Source organism: Physella acuta, unplaced genomic scaffold (genome assembly GCF_028476545.2).
Source record: "Physella acuta isolate Inbredline_101_S28 unplaced genomic scaffold, ASM2847654v3 ptg000378l, whole genome shotgun sequence".
In the NCBI taxonomy this organism is placed as follows: domain Eukaryota; kingdom Metazoa; phylum Mollusca; class Gastropoda; family Physidae; genus Physella; species Physella acuta.
Genome location: NW_026731897.1, coordinates 296,865 through 318,110, shown reverse-complemented (window position 1 = coordinate 318,110; position 21,246 = coordinate 296,865). Strand labels below are relative to the sequence as shown.

Below are 21,246 nucleotides of genomic sequence, written 5' to 3'. Positions count from 1 at the left end.
CTACTAGCATACCATACGCCACCTATCCACTTCGCTACTAGCATACCATACCCCCACCTATCCATTTTGCTACTAGCATACCATACCCCCACCTATCCATTTTGCTACTAGCATACCATACCCCACCTATCCACTTTGCTACTAGCATACCCCAATGACACCATTTCCCTGTTTTTCTCCATTCCGCTCCGGTCTCACTCCGCCTCCGCCCTCGACGTCACAAGTCCGTGACGTCACAGCCCGTACTGCCGTGTCGTTTGTCGCCCACGGTCACGTGACGGGCATGGAGGAGGGCCCAGGCGGCGAGGCGTTGTATAAAAGCTGGAATGGTTAACCCCGGGAGGAGAAGTTTGAGTTTAATTTTCACTCCCACTGAAGAACTCGGCCATTTTTATAGCAGGTGCGGTCACTCTAAAAACCAAAACAAACCAGTCCTCCATTTTACCGTCAAGTAGGTAAGAAAACATAAGCTATTTTTTTTCCAATTCTGATTGAAATGTGTTTATGTTGTGTAATTAGTGGAACCGCGCCAAACTTATTTAAAAGTGAGTCCTGAAGCATTTTTTTAACCTGATGCAACAGTATCGGTTTTTAAAGTTTATGAGTATTTGTTTTTATATTTTGAGAAAGCGTGCATTGAAAACTGCTTTGCCTGAAATGAAGTCAACAAACTTGATTTGTATCCAAATTATATATATATATATATATATATATATATATATATATATATATATATATATATATATATATATATATATATATATATATATATATATATATAACTTTTAAGATAAGTACATTTGCATTTTTATTTCTGCTGAATTTTCCCATTTGCAAATATGGCGTTTTTCATAGCAATTACACAGGATAAATAATTAAGCCAACACGTTTGATATAACCGACTTTAAAACACTATTGCTAACATTATATATGTAGCAAAATAAAAAGAACATAAAAAAGATTAAATTAGCTTTTCCTGTAGACAAGTTTGCCAACATGTCTTATATAACAACAAAGAACATAAAATAAAAAGAGTAAATTAGCTTTTCTTCATGATAAGTTTGACCGTAAAGTGAGATGTGGTACAATGCAGTTCTCTGCCCAGGGTAACGTGATTGTGGTGGTGTCTGTCGGGTCATATTTCTGGCTACATACGGAATGTTTTTTGTTTCATAAGATACACATTTAAAACCTTATTTATTTATACATATTTATAATGGATATTTTTTTTAGTTAGCTCGTGATATACGGCTAATGGTTTTTGGTCAAATGTATTTAATTAGCCTTTATTGTGTTGGCTGAGAATAGTTGATAAACCGAAATATTTAAAGATCAACGTGGGGAGGGTTGAAGGAGAGAGACCTAGTATTCCATCAGGCAGAGTTTAGAGCTGGAGACAGGACCAAACGACGCTCACATGTTGATGCCCCGTGTCACTATGGGTGTTCTGATGTGGTGATGATGTAGCACAACCCCCCCCCCTCCCCCCCATCAGTTACCTCCCGGTTGTAGTTTGGGCTAAAGCAAGAGTACGTGCTAGAGATAGGACTCTGATTTTAATTAGGGTTAGTCATAATGGTGGCAATATTGATTGGTTTAGAGTATTAGGTTTAGGATTAAGATTAGGGTTATCTTGTTATTCTATTACCTGGTTCTCCTGCTTGGTGTAAGGGGGGTGGGATTACTATAGGATAGTATTACCAGAGAGTAATGTCTTAGACACAGGTCACACATTTATATTTTACTATACCTACAAAAACCAACCTTTTAGACGTCTTCTGGTGGTGTGGTTATCAAAAACGATGCTTTGGTGTTCAAAAATGAAAAATGGTGGTGTGGTGTTCAAAACCGGTGGTGTGGTGTTCAGAAATGTGCTTGATGTGGAGTTCAAAATTTTATTTCACAGGTTTTGAGCAGGAGATTCTTGCATATTTTACTTTAAGACAACGCGTTATGTAACATCAGAATTACAATGTACGCAGCTCAACGGTTGAGTCCATTTCAGTTGTGACGTCATATGCGCTACTGCTATTTGATGCTGATACCTAGGGGGTAGCTTGTCTCTGTGTCACGTCGACTAGTTTGATGTCACATCTGAGTGTCACGTCGACTAGTTTGGTGTTACGTCGACTAGTATGATGTCACGTCGACTAGTATGATGTCACGTCGACTAGTATGATGTCACGTCTAATTGAGTGTCGAGTCCAATAACAGAATATCAAGTCTGTCATAACATCTTAAAATCGTGAATTGATTCTATCCAGCATTGTTATGTCCAAATTGTATCGGTATGTTTCTGCTAGCTGTCCCAAATATTACCCTAAAGTCTCAGGTCCGAACTATATAAGCTGTCCTTATCTCTCGCATTAAAGTCTTACGTCCAAACTGTATCGTATAATTCTGCTAGTTGTCCTAAATATTTTAAGTATTACGTCCAAACTGTATCGTATAATTCTGATAGCTGTCCTAAATATCTTAAGTCTTATGTCCGAACTGTAACTTATAATTCTGATAGCTGTCCTAAATATTTTAAGTCTATGTCCGAACTGTATCGTATAATTCTGATAGCTGTCCTAAATATTTTAAGTCTTGCGTCCAAACTGTATCGTATAATTCTGATAGCTGTCCTAAATACTTTAATTCTTACGTCCAAACTGTATCGTATAATTCTGATAGCTGTCCTAAATATCTTAAGTCTTATGTCCGAACTGTAACTTATAATTCTGATAGCTGTCCTAAATATTTTAAGTCTTGCGTCCAAACTGTATCGTATAATTCTGATAGCTGTCCTAAATATTTTAAGTCTTGCGTCCAAACTGTATCGTATAATTCTGATAGCTGTCCTAAATATTTTAAGTCTTACGTCCAAACTGTATCGTATAATTCTGATAGCTGTCCTAAATATCTTAAGTCTTATGTCCGAACTGTAACTTATAATTCTGATAGCTGTCCTAAATATTTTAAGTCTTGCGTCCAAACTGTATCGTATAATTCTGATAGCTGTCCTAAATATTTTAAGTCTTGCGTCCAAACTGTATCGTATAATTCTGATAGCTGTCCTAAATATTTTAAGTCTTGCGTCCAAACTGTATCGTATAATTCTGATAGCTGTCCTAAATATTTTAAGTCTTGCGTCCAAACTGTATCGTATAATTCTGATAGCTGTCCTAAATATTTTAAGTCTTGCGTCCAAACTGTATCGTATAATTCTGATAGCTGTCCTAAATATTTTAAGTCTTGCGTCCAAACTGTATCGTATAATTCTGATAGCTGTCCTAAATATTTTAAGTCTTGCGTCCAAACTGTATCGTATAATTCTGATAGCTGTCCTAAATATTTTAAGTCTTGCGTCCAAACTGTATCGTATAATTCTGATAGCTGACCTAAATATTTTAAGTCTTACGTCCAAACTGTATCGTATAATTCTGATAGCTGTCCTAGCTGTCTTTATCTCTCGCCATAAATTCAAACTTTTTAAAAGCCCAATCTTGTTTATCAAACACTACATCTAAATTAGGCCAACATGGGGTGCTTTGGCCATCTTAGTTAGGCCAACAATGGCGCGCTTTGGCCATCTAAATTAGGCCAACAATGGCGCGCTTTGGCCATCTAAATTAGGCCAACATGGGGCGCTTTGGCCATCTAAATTAGGCCAACAATGGCGCGCTTTGGCCATCTAAATTAGGCCAACAATGGCGCGCTTTGGACATCTAAATTAGGCCTACAAGACGCGCTTTGGCCATCTAAATTAGGCCGACAATGGCGCGCTTTGGCCATCTAAATTTGGCCAACATGGGGCGCTTTGGCCATCTAAATTTGGCCAACAATAGCGCGCTTTGGCCATCTAAATTAGGCCAACAATGGCGCGCTTTGGCCATCTAAATTTGGCCAACAAGGCGCGCTTTGGCCATCATGACTAGACAAGAAAACAGATTACAGTTTATAGCAGACGATCAGCTCTCCCGCGTCCATGTTTGTTTTGATTAGGCCCCATTCTTCCTCGCGTCTGCTAATGTGTTCACTCCATCTCAGCGCCAATTTGTTGTAAATGGTGCCAGGAACACAACTTTTCAAGGTGAGGTTAAGGATCATCAAACGATTCAAAGATTAAAACAAAGCTTAGGTTTTTTTTTAAAATTGTTTTTTTTTCTCTGTAAAAAGCGGGATTAGATTTGCAATAGATTGAAATTTCACAGCGATTCGTTGTTGGGAAGAATTTGCGTTCTACGCGTTTAAATCCAGAGCTAACACAGCTGAATTGGGTATCTGGCATTTGTTGGAAGGCTGTTGCAAGTATACAAAAATCTGGGTATTACATTTAATAAAAGACGTATTTTACGTTACGTTATATTTTTAATGTACAACATTTAAATAAAAGAAACTGATACTGCAGTTAGCAAGTAAGGCACAAAGTGAGAGAAATGAAAGAAACATTAACTACCAATGTAAAACCGATTACTTTTAGTTGAAATTGATTACACCGTTATGTGTTTAAATATCATAATACCCCCCCCCCCCCTCCAACACACACAAACACACACAGTATATATTACGAATCAATTGAAAACAAATGAAATGTTCTCCTTCCTTTCGCTGCAGTATTTAACAATCATAGCTGGATGAGTGTGAATTCTGTTAATTTTAGAAAAAAAAATTATTCGTTTGATTAGAAAATAATTTTTCTTAAGAAGACGCGGAAGCCATTATCTTTCTGACGCAATGCTCATTAATTATGAATCTTGTAAGTTATCACAGCGCGAGTTGCTTTAAAAATATTCGAAGGAGCGGATTTAAATAAGGTGAAGGGAGTGTTACGGGGGTGCTGAAGTGTAGGGGTACTGGTACACTCCATGGGGGGGGGGGGGGTTGCTGGAGTGTAGGGGTACTGGTACACTCCATGGGAGGGGGGGTGCAGGAGTATAGGGGTACTGGTACACTCCATGGGGGGGGTGCTGGAGTATAGGGGTACTGGTACACTCCATGGGGGTGGAGTATAGGGGTACTGGTACACTCCATGGGGGTGGAGTATAGGGGTACTGGTACACTCCATGGGGGTGGAGTATAGGGGTACTGGTACACTCCATGGGGGGTGCAGGAGTGTAGGGGTACTGGTACACTCCATGGTACATGTTGTGATGCGTGGTTGGATGTGATAGGTGGTTGGATGTGATAAGTGGTTGGTTGTGATAAGTGGTTGGATGTGATAGGTGGTTGGATGTGATAAGTGGTTGGATGTGATAAGTGGTTGGATGTGATAAGTGGTTGGATGTGATAAGTGGTTGGATGTGATAAGTGGTTGGTTGTGATAAGTGGTTGGATGTGATAGGTGGTTGGATGTGATAAGTGGTTGGTTGTGATACGTGGTTGGATGTGATAGGTGGTTGGATGTGATAAGTGGTTGGTTGTGATAGGTGGTTGGATGTGATAAGTGGTTGGTTGTGATAGGTGGTTGGTTGTGATAGGTGGTTGGATGTGATAGGTGGTTGGTTGTGATACGTAGTTGGATGTGATAAGTGGTTGGTTGTGATAGGTGGTTGGATGTGATAGGTGGTTGGATGTGATAGGTGGTTGGATGTGATAGGTGGTTGGTTGTGATACGTAGTTGGATGTGATAAGTGGTTGGTTGTGATAGGTGGTTGGCTGTAATATAGCTGAGGTAGGTGGTTGGATGTGATAGGTGGTTGGCTGAGATAGGTGGTTGGTTGAGATACGTGGTTGGCTTTGATCGCGTGGTTGGCTTTGATTCTGCGACTCCGGGCGTGTCACCTTCCAGGTCAGATAGCATCTCTCAAGGTATGAACCACGTGATCTCAAGGTATGAACCACGTGATCTCAAGGTATGAACCACGTGATTTCAAGGTATGATCCACGTGATCTCAAGGTATGATCCACGTGATCTCAAGGTATGAACCACGTGATCTCAAGGTATGATCCACTACCTGAAATGTTACCTGCCGTGCTGTGTCACGTGATACTGAAGCTGGACAAGAGCTGCGCACAGAGCTTAGAGCCAGCTCAGAGCTTACACCCTGGGCCACTCGGAGCTTTCACCCTGGGGCCACTCGGAGCTTTCACCCTGGGGATACTCGTATATCCCACTTAACAGCTATTTTTAGCGCAACCGGTCAAACTTTTTTCAAAAATAAAATAAAAACAATAATACATATGAAAATAACCAGACTCGTTCCAGAATTTAAGGTACTATTTAAATACTCAAATACGCGAGAACGGCAATTATCATATTTTATGTAAGTGAACCTTTACTCATTTTAACTTTTGTTTTTGAGAATATTTACTTCTTTCTGTCTTTGTTTCATGTTATTTATCCAATGTTTTATACACATTTTAAGTAGTCGGAAAATGTTAATATTATCTCTATAAGCTTTTTGAATGCCAAAGTGCCGTAGTCCTGTTTCATCAATCTATTTTTTTTTTTTTTTTTGCAAAATGGCTTAGATGAGCACTTTATTATTTTAAAACAAATACCCGCCCATAGATATTTACAGATGAAATCGTGGCCATATGTTAACTATAACTGTGGCAGAATTCAGCATTACAACTTCAAACTTTACAAATTACTCTTTAAAAACTATTTAACTCTATACAATTAAGTTATAGTCTGTTTATTAAGGGGACGGTAAGAATATTTTGTTTGCTATAATAGAGTAAGTTATTGAGAATCACAGTGTCTCATGGTAACATTAAATGTAATAAACTAATTAAGAATTAGTCATTTATTTGCCGTGCTTTAACTAGTTAGCTGGTAAAAAATCTGTTAGTGAAATAGTTACTAGATAAATAAAACATTAAAATATTTTAAAGTTCGGGAGCAGTACAGTATTATTACATTTTTCAAAAGTGTTCAACAATACAGTGTTCAACATTACATAGTGTTCAACATTACATAGTGTTCAACATTACATAGTGTTCAACAATACGTCCCATACACTTTAAAATCTCCCACTCGCTATAAATAGTTTAGGATAATTACCGGTTTAATTAGTAGCAGTTTTACTACAGTGAAAGATAACTCCTAATGGGCTGGAGTGGAGTTTACTTGTTTCAGAGACCTCGGCACATGTCAAATAGATTTCCCAAATGTGAGCCAGGTACCCATTAGAGCTGGGTTACTCAGGGACGTCCTACAAACAATGTATAAGGTTAACGGGACAACCACTATATAAGATTAACCGGGACAACCACTATATAAGATTAACCGGGAAAAACTATGTATAAGGTTAGCGGGACACACAAAATGTAAGGTTAAAGAAACAAATGATGTATAGTGTTACTGATTTTAAAATTAATGAACAACAAATGCCGTAGCTTCTAAATGAATCGCAGTTTTTGATGTTGAGCGCGTCACCTAAGCTAATGTTGAAAGCTGTTTTCAGATGTTTATTGACGTTTTGAATTATAGTTCAAGAATGCAATTATCTATTACTCTAACAAGTGCATGAGTTTTATGTTCTAAGTTAATTTATTTATGAGTTGAGTTATATTTAGTTTTTATGTTCTTAATTTTTAAGTTTGGGGCCTACACGTTTATAAGTTGAGCAACGTTTTAAGATGGAGATTTATAAAGACATAATGATGTTTTAAGTCTACCAGTTCACAATTTTAAGATGTTATGTGTCCGATGTGTCTAGTACTATTTAAAGTGTCTGGTGTGTCTGCTATGTCGTCTGACGTTTTCAAAGGTAAATACAAAGTGCAAAGGTCGCAAGCATATCAAAATATACTACCAGAAGCTAATTGTCGAAATGTGAAGCATAATTGTAAGCATATATATATATATATATATATATATATATATATATATATATATATATATATATATATATATATATATATATATATATATATATATATATATATATATATATATATATAAAGGTTAAAGTCTGTGGTAGTAATATATCAAATGAATTTCTTTCGAAAATGATACTTAAATTTACTGAATTTGAAACAAAGAGTAAACATTTCAGCGTTAGGTAATTAAAGGTCTATTCCGACATATATGTATGTGTTTATTTACATTTTGCTCAGGATTTTAACCTTTACATAAATAGATATAGGCTATGAAATTGAATAAAATTAAAATTACGTTTCACATTTCGATAATTATTTTTTTTAACTGCTACGACATTTTCATACGCTGACCATGCAACGAAACCTATTAACCCTTTTGACGCCACGGACTAAGTAAGCAATTGTGCGACATGGGAATAAAAAATCATAAACCAATTTAAACTTTCTCGGACGGAATCCATTTTCCTACTCGTTTTCATTCCACATAAAAACATCCCACTTACAGTAAGAATAATAACATTAAAAAACAGGAACCCAGTTGATCGACACGACGAAACAAACCAGAGCCTTAAAGAAAAATAATCTTTCATGCCGTTACGTAGCATTAAAAAAAAAGGTCGAATTTCAAACTCTAAAATAATTGTTTTATTAAAAGTAATTGAATTTTCCATTCTGCCCGAACGTTTTCTGATAAAATAAAGATCGCGAATTCCTGTTTAACGCCGTTATATATCACAAGATTGTCGTAAAGGTGTTGTTTTAATTCTCTCAAAGGTGACGCAGGAAATTGGGAATTACTTGAGTCTACTGGTCGTGGGTGGTGAAAGTCATTAAGGTTTAATTTGGATACACACGTTTAGATTAGAGTAGGGGTGTGAGGTCTTGGTGTGTGTATGAGGGTGGGGTGATAGGGGTGTGTAACTAGGAGGTTGTGAGGTCTGGGGGTGGATCTTGTAGAGTTTGCTGTTTATCTGGTAGGACTTTTAATAATAGGAAACGTGTATCTTGAGCCGTGTATATCGGAGGCTGATACTCGATAACTATTCGTTGACAAACCGTAACGTTAAGTAGTACTGTTTGAAAGAATACACATAATTATCTGTACACTTTTATATATATATATATGTATATATATATATATATATATATATATATATATATATATATATATATATATATATATATATATATATATGCTCCAGCTGTCTTTGACAGCACGCTTTAAACAAAAGCATTAGCTTGTTCCGCTAGCAAGAGATCAATAAATACTTGATTGATTGATCTGTTTGTCTAGCGCTGGGCTAATCCATTGACTTATCGGTGTGAAGACTCGCCTTAAGCTGACGACACACAGTGTCACCACTACGACGTCCAATCAAGTACCTGTACCTATTATCACTTCCATAATTAATCCACGGGGCTATCCGTTGGTTCTTGACTGGACACTTGTCTTGACTGGACACTTGTCTTGACTGGACACTTGTCTTGACTGGACACTTGTCTTGACTGGACACTTGTCTTGACTGGACACTTGTCTTGACTGGACACTTGTCTTGTCTGGACACTTGTCTTGACTGGACACTTGTATTGACTGGACACTTGTCTTGACTGGACACTTGTCTTGACTGGACATTAGTCTTGACTGGACACTTGTCTTGACTGGACACTTGTCCTTAGACACCTGTGTTACTGGACACTTGCCATACGATCATTGTTAGAAACATGTTAACGCATTTTAAATATGACCTCTTATTTTTCTACATAGCTTTCATAACGAGTGTGTTTTTAAATTAACAAAAGTTTTGTAAAGTTGATGTTATCAACTTACTATATCTATATGTAAACGCACTAGCTGTGTAGAAAGAAATGGAGAATAAAGGATATATATATATATATATATATATATATATATATATATATATATATATATATATATATATATATATATATATATATATATACAGAAAGAAAGAGTGAGAGGGAGTTATCGAGAGTGACAGAGAGAGGGAGAAGTGACATGAAAAGCAATTGTCCAGTAAAGCAAAACATCAAAATCTGATGCAAACGTCCAATACCGAACTACAAAGTAGATATTTAATTAAAAAAGAAACACACATCTTAACATTTAATAATATCACAATGTTGCAGAATATAAACAAGTCAACGTATTTAAAATTTAACTTTCAGTTATCTCATTGTTCAACATAGCTGGCGTATCTTAAGTGTGATTTTAAATTAAGAGGCCTTTTCGTTAGAAGGAAATAATTTATACAAGATTGTTTGAGAGTAATAAAATATTTATTCATAATTTCCTTGAGAAGCAAAGAGCCAATACTTTACGTCACTCAGTTGGAGACAGAGTCTGTCGCGTCACTAATGGTTTCAGGCTATGTCGTAAACTGGAGTGTTTTCACAGGGGGAGGGGGAGGGTGGAGGGGGGCTCATTAAACCAGGACCGGAACAGAGAAAATCAGTTGTAGTACCAACAACTAAGAACATTGATTTTTTATTTTCAAAATAGCTACTTACGAATTTCACATAACAAGTGTGTTGATTCAGTTTTCCCCGTAGCCCTTTAGAAATTCAATATGAGCGGCGGGGTTGCGCGACCCCCCCCCCCCCTCCGCCCCCACCCACCCCTATGCCGTATAGAGTGACCGCAGTTGGCTGTGGCTCGTAAACTTCGCAGCTAGAGATATCTTGACAGGCTCTTTTCGGTTAGCCGTACCCTAAAATCTTGTATGAACTGTGAGGGCAGACCCTACATTCCAGACCCAACCTATAACACAGTCCTGAACCCACCCCGATCACAGTCCCGACCCCATCCCTAACACCGTCCCGACCCCAACCCTTATGCAGTCCCGCCCCCACACTTAAGAGACAGTCCCTGCTATTCGGGCTGTAACTCCCCACCCCAATAATGACCTCGCTTACATCAGAACTCAACCAAAGTTCGTATATCGAGGTACGTTCCTTCATTGTTTCCTCTCCACCGTGTATGGCTGCAACAATGTTCTTCCACTGTCGTCTGTCATTGGCCAGATTTCTCAGCCACCTCAAGCTCTGATCTTCATTCTTCATCTGGCTTACTGCTCAACCATGCCAGGTAGTATTTGGTCGCCCTTTATTTTTTTTTCATCGAGTGTTCAAAGATACGCTGTCTTTGTTATTTGGGTGTCCTATGGTGTTCTACTTTGTCAGAAATGCTCTTTATTATCTAGGTATCGTTCCGTTACAAAAGTACTGTCTTTGTTATGTATTTGTCATGCTTTGTCAGAAATGCTTTCTTTGTTATGTAGGTGACCTTTGGTAGAAGTAAATTCTTTGTGATCTAGGATGACCTCCTTGGGCAGAAATGATGTCTTTGTTATCTAGCTGTTCTCCTTGCTAGACACACATAAAATTCACCTCCATTTCTTTACTGATATAGTTTTTAAAATCTCTTTGATCAGTTTTCAAATGTAGATCGTTTTTTGCATATTGGTGATGGGCTATTTTAACCCATCAATTATTTTTAAGTTGTGTTATCCACTGCTAATAATAAGTGGGATTTTGTTTTGTTACGCACCAGCACGCGAACCCATTATGAGGTACGGCTAAACAGAAAACAAAATGAAGGCTAGGTGTCCTGACTTGTAAGAATGCGAATAGTTTTAAAAAAAATTAGGAGAAGAGGAAAATTAGACGCCAGTCACGTGATACGTGAGTGACCCCCACCCCCTCCTCCCCGGGGTCAATAGCCTGGCACAGAGAGATGCCCAGACCGTGTTTACTTACCACTTCCGGTTCTCCGTCATGGCCGACAAAAGCTGTTGATGTTACATGATGCTGACGTCAGTTTCTTCCGTTGGTTTGGTCTGTGACGCGGGATGGGGGGAGTCAGTGACGCTGGGGTGGGGGAGTCAGTGCGCGGGGGGGGGGGGAATTCAATGGGCGCGGGGTCAGAAGAGTCAATGACACGAGGATAGAAGAGTCGGTGGGCGCGGGGTGGGAGAGTCACAGTGGTTAGAGTGGGGGAGTCAGTGGGCTGGTGGCAGTGAGTTTGGCTGGGGGGGAGTCAGTGGTGCTGGAGTGGGGGAGTCAGTGCGCGGAGGGAGGGGGAGGAATTCAATGGGCGCGGGGCTGGAAGAGTCAAAGACACGACGATGGGAGAATCGGTGGGTATGGGGTGGGGGAGTCACTGCGGTTTGAGTGGGGGAGTCAGTGGGATGGTGGCAGTGAGCTTGGTTGGGGGGAGTCAGTGGCGCTGGAGTGTAGGAGTCAGTGGGAGTGGGCTCAGTGCCTTATAAGGCGTGGGTCACGAATAGAAGAACAGCGGGGATCATTTATTTATAGTTAAACTATTGGTTGTAACTGATGAATTTAAAAAACCGCTAATACCATTACCAGTGTAGTTTTACAGGGTTAAACAAAAACTCAAACACACCAAAGAACGCCATGCAATAGAGTAACTTCCCCTACACTAAGCATTAATATTAAGGGAACTAACTCTATTTATTGCACCGCTTTGGTTAACAAAAAGTGGGCAGAGGGTGAGAAAGTGGGGGGGGGGGGGGGAATGGGATGAACAAAAATTGCTTGTTGCTTGTAGAGGATTTAAATTTTTGGAGAAATATGATATAAAAGATAAAGATGTGATCACAGATCGACTTGTTTCAGAAGTGACGAAGAATATTTTTATTAAGCTTATGCCGTTTGCTAAAATTATTTGATACTTTCGCAGTTACGGTGGACGTCAACTTTTAGATACACAAAATTTATTAGTAAAAGCTTACATGAAAAATTGATCTTGTGAAAATTGAATTACAAAAATAAATAAATGATTTATTAAATATTGGACAGAAGTGTTAAGATTATTTTTTAAAATATATACACGAACCAAGCCCATTGATAGACTAGATAAAGAATAATCTCGCACATTGTATTATTATTGTAATTAGTAAAATAGTAGCTTGTATATAAATGCATTCGGGAGTTGGAGTGGACTCCAAATTTAGAGTTTGAAGTCAGCGCTGTGTGTCCACAAGTTTGGTAACTACCTCTGTTAATCGGAGTGACTGACTTCTCCCAGACCACTCAACAACCGCCGGCTGACCTCGCATTGACCCACACTGACCTATTCCCGTAATTACCGAAACGGTTATACATTACTTAGCCCGTGAAGAGCCTAGATCTATACACTCTACAGGCTATAAATTTAGGACTAAAACGTGAGTGCTATTTGAACAAAGCTCACTGCGGCGGTAGCTCTAGTACAAGTTTCTTAGAGTTTCCGCCCTATACGCAGAGTTTCTTCCAGGCATCTCTTCGGGGAGGCGAAGCCCCCCCCCCCCCCCCCCCCCCCCCCGAAATTTTTTTACCGACCCCCCCCCCCCCCCCCCCCCCCCCTCCCCCCCCCCCCCCCCCCCCCGAACGAAATAAAATTTATATAGAAAATATATACTATTAACAGTGTCCGCCCCCCCCCCCCCCCGAAGAAAGTCTACCGCCCCCCCCCCCCCCCCCCCCCCCGAAAATTTCAACTGCCCCCCCGGAGAAAAAAGTCTGGAAGAAGCACTGCCTATACGTCACACAGATAGCAATAATCTTTGGCTTTAGAACGGTACCGACCCAGGGCCAAAGCAACATTAAGGAAACGACTTGGATTAAATGTTTTTTAAAAATGTTTGTCAGAGGTCGAGGTTTATTGTAGTTTATCAGAATTTATGGCCAATTATGATGTGTGACAGATAAACATATCATACTATACATATATATTATATATATATATATATATATATATATATATATTATATATATATATATACACTGTGCATACAAATGTGAATTGGTGAATATTTTAGGTTTTTTAAAACCTCCTTCAGCTTTATGCCTCATATGTAGATGACTGCAGGTTCTAAATTTTCTGACAAACAAATGACAACATCCATTCATGACCAAACTTCCGGCCACGTATGACATCACCATGTCCTCTTGTAGCACGATCACGTGATGCTGATAATTTGAAAAAGTTATTTAAAACCTGAAAGCATAGACAATTTGTCAGACACGAAACATGAATCAGACTTGTATCAATACGCAAAACATCGGGTCGAACAGGCCTCTTTTTACAATTAAATACCAACCAACCAGAGAAAAAAATTATCGGAAGATTAAAACACAAAAATATGTTTCATATCTTCAGTCAAAATTTTTTTCCGTTTGTTTCCGGAACTCCACGGTGATGTTCGGTTTTTAGACTAACTCTTGATACCAGTGTGATGTCAGAAATTCGAATCAAACGGCAGGAGTTATCTACCCGGCAAGATATCGTTGATCGATGTTAGATAAGATGGTAATTATGGCTCGCAGTGGGCGTTGGCTGTAGAAACTATTTTAATGTGTCTCAAGGTCCTTGGATCATAGCGGGTGGACAGAGGCGTAGCGAGGGGGGGGGGAGGCGGGGGGGGGGGGGGCATATGTCCTCGGGCGCCGACCTTAGGGGGGGCGCCAAATTGATAGTTTGAGGGGGGGGGGTGAAATGAAAAGTTCGAGGGGGGGTGCAAATCGAAAGTTTGTCCCCGGGCGCCGGGAGGGGTCGCTACGCCTCTGCGGGTGGAAGTAAAATGCTAATTCAGCTGTCTTGGAGAAAAATTCTCAACATAATAAACGTGCATTTTCTTGTCAAGTTCTATGATCTATGAATTGTTGGTTGTAGCTAGATAAGCTGTTGTTGGCTGTCGTACAGCTGTAAAAGTTACATGAGCTATTGTTGGATGTGGCTAGATGACCATAATGTCACCTATGTGTCATCCGTGTGACATTTCATTAAAGACAAGGTCACTACAAATTTATGAAATTCTGTTACAAACTTTAGAGAACTTTTATCCCGATGTATGAGAAATTTTTGAAAGTATTTAGCTAGAAGAACAAGTTTTTAGAGAATCTTTGACTAAAGCGACAAGTTTTAGAGAACTTTAGAGAGGTACTACCTCAAATTCGTACCTTAAGTCTTAGACTCTGATTTAGTTCTGTTGTGGCTCATCATATTAATTCTTGAATGGCAATCTCTGCCACAGTTATTGTAGGTCATTGTGGTTGGTACAATTTTGGCAGATTTTTTTCTTGGGTATTGTTACCGAAACCTCACAAAGCATTCTTTTTAAGGACGCTCACACCAACCACACACCCACTCCAAATGTCGAACTCAATGAACCCCAACTCGAAATGTCAAAATGTTTTCTAATTTATTTTTGGTCATCAATATATATGTGTATGTGTACACCACAAATTAGATTTCCTTTATTTGTTTTGCATTAAAAACTAAAACCTTTCCCATTCCACCAAGTACGACAACTCTATCAAAAAAACCCATTGAAAATCTTCGCCCGAGACGCCACTCAAATCCTCGCTGAACATCACTGAAGACGCATCACAATCTAGTTTATTGCCAAACAAAGGCATTTCTCGACCAGCTTTTATTGTGGTCTTACAGGGAATGTAGACTCATTTGTTGAAGGGGGGTGGGGGAATACATACAACATCCCCCCCCCCCACTAAAAGCAGCCCGGGCTTGAGACGTTATTTTATCCCGCTGACTGCCTTCAATTTTCGGCATCATCTGCCGCATTGAAATCTGGCAGCGGTTCTTAAACGGTCACATGACCATGCTGGCCAATCGATGGAAATGAGATTTATTTTTTGGTTGTTGTGGTGTGTCTCTGACATCGTTTGTAAGGTAAACACGTGGGGAGGGGGGGGGGGGGCGGCAAGACAGGGGGTGGTGGACATAAGGGGAGGGGGGGGGTCATCGGATGATCTTATTTCACGACCTATTTCAACGTCTATTGTCTAGATTCTATTTTTTTTAATATAGACAAGAAAAGTTTTTTCTAGGAAATTGTACTGTCCATACTTAAGGTCGAACATTCCAGAATAATGGAGTGAAAATATTCGGACGGTGGTGACCTTGACCGGACAGCGATGCCAACTGTTACTCAAAGAATGAGACTTTGCCAACAGTGTGAGACTACCTAGAGCGTGAGACTTTGAGAGTATTCACAAGTAGTTACCTCAGTAAGAAATAATTTCTTAAATCTAACAAAACCACACCATCAAACGTGTCAGATCGCCTCTCAACCACAAATGTAAAGAACTAATTACAAGATGGATTATACAAAACTTCAACCTCAATTAAATGTGTTGATAAGTCATAAAGCAATACCAGTAATCAAGCATAAATTAATGCTATGTTTATAACTTCCTCTTCTTTTCAAACCGATGTTCTGATGTTTAGCAAGATTGGGTTTTCGTACCAGTCTTCTGCACTTAAAGGATGTAAAACCTGCTGAGCATTCTACAGTACTTCTTAATTTTAAATCTAAACACAATAACACTGTTATTAAAAGTAAACAATGCTACTTCAGCAAGCGACTGCTGTTGAATGCGAGTATGATTAAAACTGTGAGCGATACCGCACCAATAACCGATATCAAAACAAACGCAATAAGATGACATTTATAACATAAGTCCCTTCAAACTGCAATAGAATTCATTGTTACGTTGACATCTTGATATTTCCCAAATCTTTTTGATTCGGGCTAATGTCCTTCTAATGTCGCGCCCACAAAATGGCGTTATCTTTCGATGTGTGATAAGGCATCGCGCTTCGATATCAGCGCGATCCGGAAGTCGAGCAGCTAATTCGCGTGTTAACAAGCGCCATTTTAAAACGATAAAACTAGGTCGCGCCTAGCTTGCGTGCTTAATGCTATTTGTTTTGGCTTTGATGTCAAATCTATACATCACGTTATATCTTTTTTTACTCTAACTAAAAATGTTAAAGTTTAACTAACGAAGGAAAAAATAAAGAGTTGCAACACTCAGCACTAATGATTGCTCAATTACACTGCGACTAGCAGACACATTATAACACGAACAGTTAACTAAACTCATTAGTATATAAGTTAATTAACGAGGACATTGGCAACTGTTATCAATTTTTTCGAATTCTAGATAAAACAGTTGTAATTACTTTTTTTTAAATCGCTGAAGAAGTTTATATATATATATATATATATATATATATATATATATATATATATATATATATATATATATATATATATATATATATAAGCAGTCTGAAATCGGAGTCTATGGCCTCAATGGCGCAAAACCAGTTGAATCGTATACTTAATTTACACTAAAATTAAGAACGACGACGAAGAAAAAGAAGGCCTATATATTGGAGAGATAGATATAGATCTATACGTCTAGGGATGTTAGTAAATTGAGGGGACATCTTAATTAGCAAACTACTCTAAATATAACGGTCGTTTTTTTTTAAATAAAAGGTGTTTTTATAAGCTGATAGCCCACCCTTCCACGATTCGCGTTGGTTATTTTGTTATCTGTCAAACCGCAGAGGACGATGAACGAAACGACAGCCCGTGGTTTTGTCACGTTTTTCTTCTTACGGGCCGGACGTGGCCCGCCGGCCGACGTTGTGTGCCAGCTGACGACCGCTTTGTTATCCTCACTGGGGTAGTCAGGCTCGCAACTCGTGTGGGTGAGTGGGGTCGGGGGCGAGGGGTAATTGGCCAGACTCGAGGGCCGGTCTAACGAAGGGGCATGGGAGGTTAACTGGAAGGGTGGCTTTACAAAAAAAAAAAAAAAAAAAAAAAAGACGGCACGGCTAAAATAGAAACAACAAATGCAATCTAGCGGAAATGAAAAGAGTGGAAAATGGACACAAGTTGGTTTCAATGAGACGGTGAGGACGAGGGGACGATGAAAAGATTGATCAACGAGTTTACCCATCACCAACTCAACGAGATTTAGATCACCGAATTCGGATTGAAGCCGAGGGTAAATAAAAGTGCAGATTTGCAGGCGTTGGCGACCTTAGCGAGAGTCTTCCTGCAGAAGTGGGGTAAGGACGTCTGTCAAAGTAAAGTGGCGCCATCAGATCACACACTGGAGCAGACGATGGACGACTTCTTTCAATTCTAATCCGGGCTCTGATTTCTTAACCACGTGACTGTCCGAGCCCAATGGGGAGGACGGTTTCAAAATTCAGACGGGTATTTGCATAAACACCGGATGTTGTGATGACGAATTAGACGCGGGTATGATGGGGTTAAACTCGGCGCCCGGCCGTCGTGCAATCCGGATGTGGCGTCTCAATCAACTGATGATTGTTCAATGATTACCCAGAGAAGGGGGGGGGGGGCGGTATGATTGATGGGGAACATGAAAGATTTTGGTTATAGACTTAATGAATCTTAGGATAAAAGTATTCCACGTTAGCTTTCATCAGTAAACATGAACAACACCACAGTCAGGTAACGTTTAGATAAAAAAATGTTACCACCCCCCCCGAACGAAATGAAAGTTATATAATTTACATAAAAAATATATACTTTTAACAATGTCCGCCCCCACCCGAAGAAAGTCAACCGCCTACCCCCCCCCCCCCCCCCCCCCCCCGAAAATTTCAAGTGCCCCCCCCCCCCCCGGAGAAAAAAGTCTGGAAGAAACACTGGTTTAGATAGATTTACATGCATGAACGTTGGAAGTTCTAGGTGGTTCTTTACACACTGTCAGTTTACGTTTAGAACTCGGTGTCTCTTTAACTTGTTATAAACGTTGTAAACCAGCAAGAGAACCCACAATCCTAACCCTAACCTGTCCTCATATATCCATGTGTCCTGATCATTTTCTAGATCCTAATTTAGCCGCCCAGAGTCTAGCAAGTTCTAATCGAAATCTGACTCTAATCAGTGACCATATTATCTACTCATAAACCGACCACAGAAAGGTATAAACTCTACTTCATCTGCTCTACCGCCGTAATATTCGCGGGCGCACTGTGCAATCGACATAATCAGCAATGTGCCAACGTTTGTCTGAGGTGTAACCTATTTTCCCTAAAGGGTTCGCTGTTTGCGCGACCGCGCAGTAGTTTTCAATTGCCGCGCAGTCATTTGTAAAAAAAAAAAAAACATCCGTGTATGAGAGGTTAAAAACACCGCACATACAAAATACACGTTGAACATAATCTTTTCCCGTCAGAGTGAAGGTTACTTGTAGCTCTAACACTTTTATCTGATGCTTATCAAAGCTCATCAAAATCTTACTTGTATAGTTAGGCCTAAAAATTAACGCCTCACGGAAAAGAACCCACACTGTATACAACCAAACAATATTATCAGCATATTATATCATTGGTTATACAAAACATTTTTGTAAGCCCATATTTTAAATTTTATGATTGTATTCTACACGTTTTAACGTACACCAAAAAGTACAATAGTACCAACTTCTACACGTTTTAACGTACACCAAAAAGTACAATAGTACCAACTTCTACACGTTTTAACGTGCACCAAAAAGTACAACAGTACCAACTTCTACACGTTTTAACGTACACCAAAAAGTACAACAGTACCAACTTCTACACGTTTTAACGTACACCAAAAAGTACAACAGTACCAACTTCTACACGTTTTAACGTACACCAAAAAGTACAACAGTACCAACTTCTACACGTTTTAACGTACACCAAAAAGTACAACAGTACCAACTTTCATTCAGTAAAGACAAACGTAAAAAATCTTTCTAATTAGATTCAAAGATAAAAAAAATAAAGCTTAGCCACAAGGACGTTGTCAACACAAAAATAGACAATACAAAGAATTTTTTTTAACAAAATGCTGTTTTAAAAAAGTTAAAACTCTTGTAAAGAAACTTTTTTTTTATCACAGGCTTATGTTGAAGTTTTTTGTTTTGTTTTGGCATTTACAATGTGGAATGAAAAAAAACGTAAACAAAAAATTCTTTCCGCTCACCGTAATTTTCCTGAAGTTTGAACGAATTATCTACTGATACGGTTCTCAAATTGTACACATTTACACTAATTACCTTCTATTAGAATTTAGTCAAACAAATGTCATTTACATTATCTCCAGTTAGACATTAGTCAAACAAATGTCATTTACATTATCTCCAGTTAGACTTTAGTCAAACACATGTCATTTACATTATCTCCATTTAGACTTTAGTCAAACAAATGTCATTTACATTATCTCCAGTTAGACTTTAGTCAAACAAATGTCATTTACATTATCTCCAGTTAGACTTTAGTCAAACACATGTCATTTACATTATCTCCAGTTAGACTTTAGTCAAACAAATGTCATTTAAATTATCTCCAGTTAGACTTTAGTCAAACAAATGTCATTTAAATTATCTCCAGTTAGACTTTAATCAAACAAATGTCATTTACATTATCTCCAGTTAGACTTTAGTCAAACAAATGTCATTTACATTATCTCCAGTTAGACTTTAGTCAAACAAATGTCATTTACATTATCTCCTGTTAGACTTGTAGCACTAGTTTCGAAATAGGCTATGTGCACTTTGATTCTATTGTAATAGGTTGTGTGCCCCTTGATTCTGATGTTATATGTTATGTGCCATTCGATTCTGCAATCATGGATTATCTGCCTTGTGATTTAGTTGTCATCGGTTGTGTGCCCTTGTGATTTTGTTGTCACCGGTTATGTGCCCTTCTTGGGTTCCCCAAACCAGCAATGTCGGGAACAAAAAAATGTCGCAGAATGGGGAAAAATATGGGATGCTTCCGTGAGATGAAAAAAATATGTCAAGAGTTATCTTAGCGCTCGCTGAATTATCTCCCTCAATAATTCTAGCGATTAGTAAACTATTTTTGTGTGAGCTTCGTCAACAAGATTCGTAATTGTATCGTTGTGTGTGGGGTTCGTCCAAAAGATTCGTAATTGTATCGATATATGGGAGATTCGTACAGGATTCGTTTTTTATGTGTTAGGTTCGTACAGGCGCATCATGGTTTCGGTATGTGTGAGGTTCGTACCAAATTCGTTATAGTTTTGAAATGTGTGAGGTTTGTACAGGCTCGTCATAGTTTCGGTATAAGTGACGTTCGTACCAAATTTGTTATAGTTTTGATGTATGTTAGGTTCGTACCAGGCTCGTTATAGTTCCGATATGTGTGAGGTTCGTCCTTCAGGCTCGCTATTGTACTGACATTTGTGAGGTTCGTCCAACAGGCTCGCTCCATAGCTTCCTTTCGCGACGAATCTGACGAGCCTAATGGATGGATACAAGATAAACACACCTAGGGCTGTGTCCTTTCACCCATCGATTGTCTCATTACAAATTAAGTTCGGCCCTTGGTCGGAACTGTTCTTAAACAAAGACTAGCACCATTTTAAAAATATACGCTAACGCGATTTTTAAAATAGGACTAACACGACTTTTAAACAAGGGCTACCGATAAAAATTAATTATGTTTTCATCTTTTACGAACTTAATGCCACTATACTTATAATTCTAGCAATTTAAATTTTTACTAAAAGCCCATTATAATCGATAAAAAGCAATTAAACATTCTTTTATTTCCGAAGGAAA

At 38.8% G+C, this 21,246-nt stretch overlaps 1 protein-coding gene across 1 annotated transcript in view; it reads left to right on the top strand.

Annotated features, from left to right (window-relative positions):
* Nucleotides 1-309: 309 nt before the first annotated feature.
* LOC131941954 (uncharacterized) overlaps nt 310-21,246 on the top strand; it is a 59,230-nt gene continuing 38,293 nt past the window's right edge. The window contains exon 1 of the mRNA XM_059301589.1: nt 310-455. The gene's annotated coding sequence lies outside the window, so the exon portion shown is untranslated. The remainder of the gene's footprint in view (nt 456-21,246) is intronic.